The sequence below is a fragment of the Coturnix japonica genome, chromosome 25 (genome assembly GCF_054131305.1).
Source record: "Coturnix japonica strain WE chromosome 25, WE-NBRP24, whole genome shotgun sequence".
NCBI lineage: Eukaryota > Metazoa > Chordata > Aves > Galliformes > Phasianidae > Coturnix > Coturnix japonica.
In genome coordinates, this window is record NC_140687.1 from 6,308,332 (window position 1) to 6,318,904 (window position 10,573).

At 46.4% G+C, this 10,573-nt stretch overlaps 1 long non-coding RNA gene across 1 annotated transcript; it reads right to left on the minus strand.

The window, feature by feature from the left end:
• Positions 1-1,274: 1,274 nt before the first annotated feature.
• On the minus strand, positions 1,275-3,016 carry LOC146756841 (uncharacterized). The gene is made up of 2 exons (XR_014937204.1): positions 2,906-3,016; positions 1,275-1,570 (listed from the first exon to the last, which is right to left on the minus strand). It is a non-coding gene; the product is annotated as an uncharacterized LOC146756841 (long non-coding RNA).
• Positions 3,017-10,573: the final 7,557 nt, after the last annotated feature.

Sequence of the window (10,573 nt, forward strand, 5' to 3'; positions counted from 1 at the left end):
TTTCCTCAGCTGATCATCTAGATTGTGCCTGTTGATTGTGCAACAACAGCCTGTTGGTCTCGATTACCTGTGAGAGGCTCTAACTTTGGCCAGGAAAAATCATTTGAGGACAAGTAATTCTCTTGGAATCAGTAAGGCAGTCTTCCCATTCTTTCTTACCAGCACCCATCTTACATGTTAATAAAGGCTTCTGGAAATCAGTTTGAAGATCAAGAAACAATTCAGTTCAAGCATATGCAATCACAGGATTTGTACGTCACCTGCAAAAGTCATTTTATTCTATCCACAATCTCATCCTACATGCAGTTCCTTAGAGGGTTCCTTAGGCATACCAATCCCATGCTCCTATTACAGACCCTTGCATAAGACAGGTGATATACCTACAAGATTATCTACAGCTTAGACTATGAAAACAGGGAGTCTAGCTAGAGAAAATTATCTACCTGTGCTTCTGAGCAATCTGTTAACCACTCTCATACAGTTCAGGCCAATCCAAACAAGATGCAATGACATGTCAGCCACAGAAACAGCTTGATTTTAAGGAGTTTGTTTGGACAAGCCCCTGTTGCATACGGTGGTCAAACATGCATTACTTGGGGGCACATTGTATTTGATTTAACACATCCTCTTACCTTTGGCTTTGCACAGAGTCCAAAGTCTATCAGCTTCAAATTGTCAATCAGCAGATTTTCCCGGTGGATGAGAAAGCAGTCAGGAATGATTTCCACCCAAATGCCCAAGGAAACATCTTTTCTCTTCTCTTCTTTCCTGCTGTGGACAGTGGTTCCCAGTCTACTCAAAGCTCGCTCGCTCTCGCTGTCTCAGAGATCTTCACTGACTGCTGGCAAGTTCCCATCTTCCAATATCCCAGGTGGGAAATACTAGCTTGTATCTGTTGGAAAGGACCTGGGGACTAGGAGGACAAGTGGTGAGAGACCACAGGCTGAATGCAAGCCAGCAGTGTGCTCTGACAGAAAAGAAGTACAACAAGATCATCAGCTGCATTAAAAAGCAGCACAACCAGACCAGGACAAGTCATTCCTGCTTCAACACTCACTGGACCACATCTACCATACTGTATCTGGTTTTTGGCCAGGAAGGATAACAACCTGAAACAAACTCTGTGGATGACATCCAGCCTGTGCAGGGGGCTGAAGCTCCCACTCAGAGAAGAGAAGCTGGGGAGAAAGATGTTTGTTCAGGGTGCAGAGGAACCTCATGGCAGCTTCTCAATGCCTACGGGGTGGGGAGAGGGGGTGCGTATGAAGATTGACTGAGGCTCTGGCCAGCAGGTCACGATGGGATTGTGACAGGAAACAGTCATACACCTAAACAGCAGACTAGATAGAAGGAAATAGCTTTCCAAGCACTGAACATATTACCCAGAGAGAACATGCAGCCTCATCCCTCGCAGAAAGTGATGATGAGAGTGGGAAAAGCTCTTGAGAAACTTGGTCTCACGTTTCCCAGAGCAGCAGGTTCAGGCACAAATCTCTACAAGTCACCTCCACACCCAGTTCCTGTCCAAGCCCATAAATCCATCAGCTTCTCAGCTGGAAGCCAGTTGCTTCTAAAACATACAGACAATGATTCATTTTTCAGAGGGGAAAGGTTCCTTAGATAGAGGGATTTCATAAGATGCCTAGGAAAATGCTCGTGCTGTAATGATTTGCTTTACTGAGTGATACCAGCAGCTTACAAAATGCCAAGCTCTAACCTATTGGTGAGGAAATATTCAAGCCTTCCAGTACCTAACCTGTGCTTCAAGACTTCAGTGACAGAAAATCCATTGGATGGGGCCAGAGGAATGCATCTCACCCCACACCCTCTGTACAGCCACCATTTGTTTAAAGGATCACTCTTCCTTGAGGCACAAAACTAGAGCAGGTTACACAACAGACTGACACCACAAGGGCTTCTCTCGAGATACAAACTGCAGCAAAGAGCATCACAAAAATGTGAAACCAACACTCAGATCAGATCTGTGTCTCTGCTCCGCTCATTAGGAGCATCATGTTTTACTCCCCTTTCAGAGGAAGATACTTCTTCAAGGATAACAAAATCCAGCTCAGCTACAGAACACAGTACCACATAGCAATAAATATCTAACATTTCCTGTAGGGAAAGAATCCTAAGCACAAGTTATTGTCTGAGTTTCAGCTGGGACTGAATTATCTTCTTCAGTGTCTGATATAATACTACGTTTTCATTCTAGAGAAACAATGGAGATAGCGCAGTGATGCTTACAGTTGCTGCCAGGCAGCGTTGTACAGAGCCACAGTCAATCTCAGCTGAGAGCCCAAGGAAGTGAGAAGGAACAGAACTAGGACAGCTGACTTAAACTGGCCAAAGGATATTCCATACTATATGACATATTGTGGAAGGAGTTTTGAAGGGGGTATAACTTCATGTAAATCTCTTCCACTACTAGGAGGCTAACTGGACACTGATTGGTAGGTGGTGAGCAATTGCTTTTGCATTCATCATAACTATTATCCTTTTCTCTATCTCAGTACATAATTCTATCTCAACCCATGAGTTCTACTTTGTGTTACTTCTCCCCCCTTCAGTTCTCTCCTGCAATCCACTGGAATGGAGTGGAGTACTGTAACTCTCTCTGCCAACAGAAAAATAAAAACACATTCATTATTATTTATGGAAGACTGACTGCAGTTCAGGCTCACTGGTTTGAGGTCTCTGGGCATAACCCTGACTGTGAACAGAAGCAATTGCTGAAACAGTCTGTCAAAAAAAGACTGGAGCTTCCTCTTCCAAAAGGCGGTCCTTAGAAACAATGCAATCAAACAGCTTCCCTGTAAGATAAGGTTATCTGAAAATGCATTTAGAGAGTATCAGAGAAAGATAAGTAAGAAAGACAGCACAGAAAGCAGAAACTATTTCTTACCTCTATGACTATAAATATTTCTTTGATGTCTCTCTTACGTGATCCAATGGGCAAACATGTTGATGACTTCAGTTCTTCATGGCATCAATTTCTGTTTTAGCATGAGGCAAGTCATCATTAAGAGACCATAAAAGCAAGCGATGAAATCGCTAACTACTGTGACATACCAGGTACCACATCTGACTGCTGTGGAACAGAACAAGCACATATGGGACAGTACACAATTCAACATCAACTCAGCAATGACTGACATCACTCCCATAGAAATTCTGAAACAGAGCTGTGAAAAATGAAAAGTAAAACATTCAGCATTTTCATTGGCATTTTGGTAAAGTTGCTGTAATAATGTAACAATAATGTAATGTAATGTAATGATGTAATAACTTCCTCCATTTTAAAGCCAGAGAATACTGCCCTCTGAACAACCAGCAACAAGATTTGTGGTGCTCTGTTAAACTTTTTCCAGCTCTACAGCATCTTTCAAAAGGCAATGGGACCAGTAGGCTGCATTCGTATGTACCATCCCACCTGCCCCCGTGTTCTTGAGAACTCCACAACTCCAACAGAAGATATTATCATATTTAAATGCCTTTTGGCTTACCCCTAAAGTAACTTTCTCCATGATTTTTAGTGCAACTTTTTCACCAGTAAGAAGATGCCGCATAAGATTTACGTTTGCAAAACCACCTACAAATCAAAACACAGATGCTTAAAGTTGAGTGTGAATTCTTCTCTAATATAACATTACAATTTCCAACTGGTTTAAAAAACGAATTTCAAATTTATACAAATGAAACCTGACTTAGAGAACTGACAAGAGCTGTTAATCTATTCTCACATTAATTCTAGAGTGGTGAGACAGACTGTTAGGCGTGCTGTTTCTGTACAAAGATGACACTTACCCGTTCCAACTGTTTCATGGAATTCCTAGTACTTGAGAATTTCCTCGTAGTCACTGACAGACATCCTGAATGTGCAAGAACTGAAGATCCTCCAAGCACGTGCAATGAGGAAGTGCCAGCAGTGTTCACATCCTACTTAGGACATATTCTTAGAGGCAGAAGGGACACTCGTGGCAGATCCAGCAATGCTCATCTTCTCACCAACGTGCATCCCCCTCTCACCCAGCAACAACAAAACACAGTGCATGAAGCTGGCTTCACTTAGGTTAACAATATGGAACATCCCTCAGGGCTTTGTGCCACAGAGCAGTAGCAGGGCTGGACTACAGCTTGAGGAAGCAGTGGAAGCCTTTCCCTGTATGGTTACAGTGTCCCTGCACGCACCCCACAGCCAGAGCGTTGCAAGCTGAGCTGTCTTGCTGTTTCTTGTACTCATCCCAATCTCTGCGAATGAAAACTCAGAATTCAGTCAAGGCGTTGATTGAGCACGAGCGTGCCTTTATTCAATAGGAAAAAGGAGGGGGCGTGAGGTCTGGAGGAAAGATGGGACTCATTCTCTGTTGTCTGACGAGAGTGTCTCAGAAGTCGTGCTGTTGCCCGGAGCCTGGGACTCTTGGCCTGATTCTACCTCCCCCTCCAAGATGTTTGGCTTCTCCTCTGTAATGCTGACCTGAGCCTGCATGGTTGTGCTGCTGTCGGGGCACTCGTGCTGTGCTTGGGCTGGGCTGTCCTCGAAAGGCACTCGGTTCAGGCTGGTGCCTGAGGAGTCTGGCAGGCTCAGGTCAGCAGCTTCAACAGGTATGGGATGAACGAGAGCTTCAACGATGATGGCATTCTTCTCTTTATAACTGATGTTATACGGAAGGCTTTCATCTGAACTGCAGCATCCTGTGCTTAGTAACAGTTCTTCATTGATGGAATCCCAGGATGCTGCATCGTAACATGCCTGGCGTCTTGGAGATATACAAGGGCTCGGGTCACCTAGGAAGGAGTAGACGCACAGCAGTTAGTGTCAAAGTTTCACAAGATGAATCATGAAACAGGTTCTTGACATTTGGCTATGCAGTGATGGTGGGCAGAAGCAAATAGGCTTCTAGCAACAGTGTCACTGTCTTGAAAGTGATCCTCGTGCAGGTCCAGCTCTTGTGCTGACAAGAGACTCATTTGGGAAAGACAGGGGTCAACTGAAGATGTCAGGCACAGGCTTGAATGCCAGAAGGATGTACAAGCCCACTGAAAGCATGAATTCTACCTGTGTTGCTGACAAGCAGTGATTTGAAAGCTGGATTTGCATGCTTACCTGCCAGGACCAAGACTTCAGCTTCAGAGGGCTCCCTGGCACTGCTCTGCAGTTGGCGTTTGGCCACAGGGGATGGTTTGCCCAGGCAGAAGCAGGAACGCCAACTGCAAGCTGCTGACTCTGCCCTCTTACTGGGAGAACTCATTCTGCAGAGAAAACAGAGCATGCTGTCAGTCGTGGTGCAGGGTGAGGGAAGAGCTGCACCGAACCCTTGCCAATAGTTGCCTGTTCCTGGCAATGCCTGGTTTCTGCTGAAACACAGCTTAGAAAAGCGCTCTGTTTCAAACAGCAGAGGATGCTTCCATTCCTACAGCTCAGCCCTCAAGTCCTGTTGGCTAAATACCTCTCAACGATGTCAAGCAGGGACATGGATCCCGAGAATGTTGGAGGCTCAGGCTGCTTCGCTCTCCTGGGGCAGGCCTTCAACAGGGAACGAAGGCAGGAGATGAACTTGCCCCGTTTCTTTGGCTCTGCGCAACAAAACAAAAAAACAAGTTCATTTCAGCCCTGGCTCGGTTGGACGAGGCCGAGTGCAACACATTCAACAGAACACGTAACAACAGAAAGCATGTTCCCAACAAAGACATGCAAGAACGGATTTTCCCCATCCCTGGAGGTGCCCAAGGAGCTTAATGCAGTTCTCTTTCTAAGCTTGCTCAACTCGGGCATTAATGAACCCCCTGAAAGCCACGTTCAGACCCCATTTTACTAACCCGCATTGTCAAATGTAAAATACGCACCTGGCTTTGGCAATGAATGTAGGATGGACTCGGGCAGTTTTCCCCTGATGAGTTCCACGCACTCACCAGGGAAAAAACCAACCTGTAATAAGAACAAAAAGACAGGTGGGCATTAGCCCGAGCCCAGAGCCAAAGGGAAGGTCCTCTGACACCGACACAGGGCAACTGTTTGCATCCAGAAGCCATCCTGTGCAGGCAGAGCAGCTCCAACCGGAGATTCCCGACTCTACTGAAGCTGTGCTCTCTAGTCAAAAATGTGTGCCTACCTCAAAGCCATGCTTGCCTCTCCAAAAGGGGCTCATCTCCTTTGGTGGCATATCAACAATGCACACGATGTCTCCAACCTGCAAAAGATTGAAACATCAATCCCAGCTTCAGCACAGCTAAAACAAAAGCCTTCTTCTACGACACAAAATATGAGAGTATTCCCAAGGCGTTCACACTCTATACTAATTCTGTGCACAACAACAAGGAACGCCTGGAACTGCTTACCTCCAGAGAGAGCTCATCCGGCCCCTGGGCGACGTGGCTCCTAATAACATGGGCTGCCGCAATCGCTGGTACGTTTAAAGATGACATAGCACGCACCAGCTGCGGCTCCCGCATGTTATCAGCCTGCAAAACAGAGCACAGGCCGTGGTCAGGAGATGAGGACAAACCAGGAGGATTTCAAGGTGAGGAGCACATCTGCAAAGAAAGCTGCAGCAAATGCGCTCCGTCCTTATCAGGAGCACTTCAGAAGGAGCTGCACGTCTCATCACAGTTATTTCCCTTTCTGGCATGCATTGCCAGGCCATGCAAAGATGCATCTCTCTCTACCCAGACTAATCAGCAATGGCACTGGCACAGACAGGTGGCCAGGCCCTTTTTGGCCCATTCTTTCCTGCAGGAGAGTACACCTGCAGCTCCTTCTAATGGCTCAACACAGGGAAAAAAGACTGGCCAGAGCTTCATACTGTACCTCCGTCGCCGCCAACTCAGGCTCACGGCTGATCCCACTGCACGCAGCACCCATCACAGCAAGTGTGAACAGCTGGAACAGAGCAGAAACACACTTCTGTTTTCTCTATTCACACAGCACAGTATGGACAGACTTCTTCAGAGCTACCCGCGCATACCCTGCGGCAAAACCATGTGCGGGGACAAAACATGGCACGTACCTGGCAGTGAGATCACCTCAAGCTATCTGCAGCAGTTCCTTGTCGCTTTGCTCGGATGAAATGAGAGCAAAAGCTGCACCGAGGCAGTGGGCGGAGGGTGAGGAGAGGAGAGAGAAAGAGCAGGTCAGTGAGCAGGGCTAAGACAGTCATGGAATAACACACACAGCACAACTGTCCCACCCACTTGCTGCAAGACATGCTGAGTCTCAGGCTACGTGATGCCTGTCCGCCCAGCAACTTTACAATGCTTCCACTACTGAGCAAAGACAATGGAAGAAGCACGGGACAGGTGCCAACTTTACTGATACCCCCTTTGGAACGTGTGTACCGGGGAAAATTACGTCTGATGGTCAAGAGTAAGCAATACGGTGCTGTGAGCTCAAACAGCCAGCAGTTCTCAACACCTCACTGCCCACCCATCCATCCCACGTCAGCTCAGCTTACCTACAAGCTGCTGCACACGACGGTGAGAAGAAAAAGCACTAAAGATACTAACTAAAGCCACTAACTAAAGGCACTAACTAACTAACGGCACTAACTAACTAAAGGCACTAACTAACTAACGGCACTAACTAACAACAGTAACTAACTAACAACGCTAACTAACAACACTAACTAACTAACAAAACTAACTAACTAACAAAACTAACTAACTAACGGCACAAAAGGCACAAGAACAACAAGACAACCAACCACTCCGACCACTAGCTCACCCACAAAGGAACACAGAACGCACCGCTCCTCCCCTCATTCCAGCCGCTTATGACATCACCAACGGCCAACAGCCTGGTCCACCATGACCCCCCACAAGGCGGGGAGCCAAGACCACGTGGTCACATCTGATTCCAACACGGCACCACAACATTCCAGGACTCAGTGTGGGCTTGGAATTCTATCCTGGTGTGGCAGCGCAATGGGAGGTGTTAGGGCACAGCTGAAGAGCTGACAGACAACGGATGTTTCCAAAGGAGGGTGCCAGATTAACTCTCAGCATTCTCTTGCGGGGCTCTTAGGAATGCTTCAAACCCATTTTCACTGCCTAGCTCATTTCTAGAAAGTCCAGTTGAGAAATGCTCACTTTGTCTGGGGAACGCCTCTATGCATCATGAATGAAAAAAAAAATAAAATGGGCACGCGACCCTATGAAACTTAACTCTCTGCTCTTGCTGTCAGTCAGACACCTCAGATGAGCATGACGTGTCCCTGCTCCTGAATGAAGACTCACCCAAGTCTGTGTTCCTCTCTGCTCCATCTCTGGCTCTAAAAGAAACACAGACAGAGATGATTACAAGATCCTTTGTGCAGACGAAAGACAAGGGTGCACACGAATTCTGTTTAGCAAGAAATACTACAGTCCCAATGGTAGTACTTGAATCCTCCTTTGGGGCTGGAGCTCAACAGGTCAACACATCAGAAATAACACAAAGTGCATCTGGAAGACGTGTCTCAAAGCCCAGAAAATCCAACACGGGAGGGGGCTGGACAGTGGACCACAAGTGCCCATTTCCATTGCAGCTCCCTGTAGAGAACAGCACCAATCAGCAGGCGTAAATCAATTCATTCACAAGCTGCACAATGACTCTGTTCTTTACATGATAAAGAAACACACAGAGATTCCTGACCAAAAAGTTGGGAGTTAATAACGACCAAAGAGGTTCCTGTTCCTACGCCTCATCCTCTCACCCCAACTCCTGGGTGATGCCCACAGGCTTCAAGTCAGCTCTCAAATCCATTGAACTCCAGTCACAGAACTCCATCAAAAAGGATGTCACACATGTGACACTTACATAAATTTTGCATCAGAAACAGTGACGCCAGCAGGGGCAGAGAGGTGACTGTCCCCCTGTACTCAGCACTGGTGAGGCCACAACTCGAATTCTGTTTCCAGTTTGTGGCCCCTCACTGCAAAAAAGACACTGAGGCATTGGAACGTGTTCAAAGAAGGGCAACAAAGCTGGTGAGGGGTCTGGAGCACAATGGGGCCATATGAGGAGAGGCTGCAGGAGATGGGAATGTCCAGCCTGGAGAAGAGATGGCTCAGGGGAGACCTCATTGCTCTCTATAACTTCCTGAAGGGAGGTTGCAATGAGCTGGGGGTCGACCTCTTCTCTCGTGTCATTACTGATAGAACTAGAGGGAATGGTTTCAAGCTGCAGCAGGGGAGGTTCAGGCTGGACATTAGGAAATATTACTTCTCAGAAAGGGTGGCCAGGCACTGGAATGGACTGCCCAGGGAGGTGGTGGAGTCACCCACCCTGGGGGTGTTCAAGGAACGTCTGCAGAAATCCCTGCTGAAATCCTGACCTCTGCCACAGGTGGCTGAGTGACACAAAAGCTGTGTCCTTGGTTCCCGGCCTTACCTTCACATGCTGTTCATCTTGCTCTGCAGCTCCTGTTCTGAATAGTCTTCTTATATTCCCATGTGATGTACCCTGAAATACATCATTTAGTGAGTCTGAACAAAACATAAGACATTAATTGGAACTGTGAAGAAATGTTTTTTGCACTTTACTTGGAGGATGTTACATGCTATACCTTCTTTTCTCAATTGTAACACATGATTTTTTATAAAAAGAAACATAGCAAGTCAGCTCTTCAGTGTGCATATTGATGAAACTTGGTGAAATACAACTTTAGAAAAAGGTAATTTGAAAATTTAAATATTCTTATCAGAATCTCTGCTATTAGTTACCGTTCCAATGTTCTGATTTGATGATGATTCTCTCAGAGCTGTTTTGTCACTCGCCACCTCAAATGCACTTCAAGTGCTTTAGGAGCATCACTGGAATTTTGAATAAACTCGATATATTTTAGGAAAGCTGCTACAGATGCACGACTGCAGTACTTTGGAAAAATATAATCTTGATTGAACGCTGAACAGTGTTATTTAATTATAATCCAGGTAATTAAATTAATTAAACCAAGGGAATCGCCTCCCAGTCAGTCAGCTCCCACCAGGGAACTCGCTTCCCTGCCAAGCAGATGCAACCAACACAAGCTGCTACATCACTCTAGGGCCCCACTGAGTCTTCCCAAGGGGTCTCCAAAGGCTTCCCTGTTGACTTCTGGGAACCTGGAAACACTCACATGGAAACCAGTGCCCCCTAATGTGCCCCAGACGTTTCTCAGGGCCCCGCAATTAGCTCTACAGACATCCAGACATGCCCCAGAGCAAGTATGTGTGCTGTAGGGAGCCCAAGAGACATTCCAGAGTATGCTAGTACTCCTCAGTGCGCTCAAGGGTTCTTCACCTGTCTCTAAATATGCCATACTTGACTTTGTTTTCTCTTCTGGAGCTTAGTTCTCAGCTTTGCTTTCTCATGCCATTTATCATTCAGTTTAGAGATTATTTTAACTAAAATATTTTAATCCACCATATTTTCTGAAAACTAAGAATTGATCCCGCTCAAGGAAACAGAAGAGAAAAACATCACCCACAGGCTGCAGATATTTACCTCGACTTCTCTACATGCCTTCCCCAGTGTGCTTTTCAACTCACCTTGCACAGTGACCCTGGCTTTTGTTTCAGAGTCCTCTGTCTCACAGGTGTACTCCCCGCTGTCCTT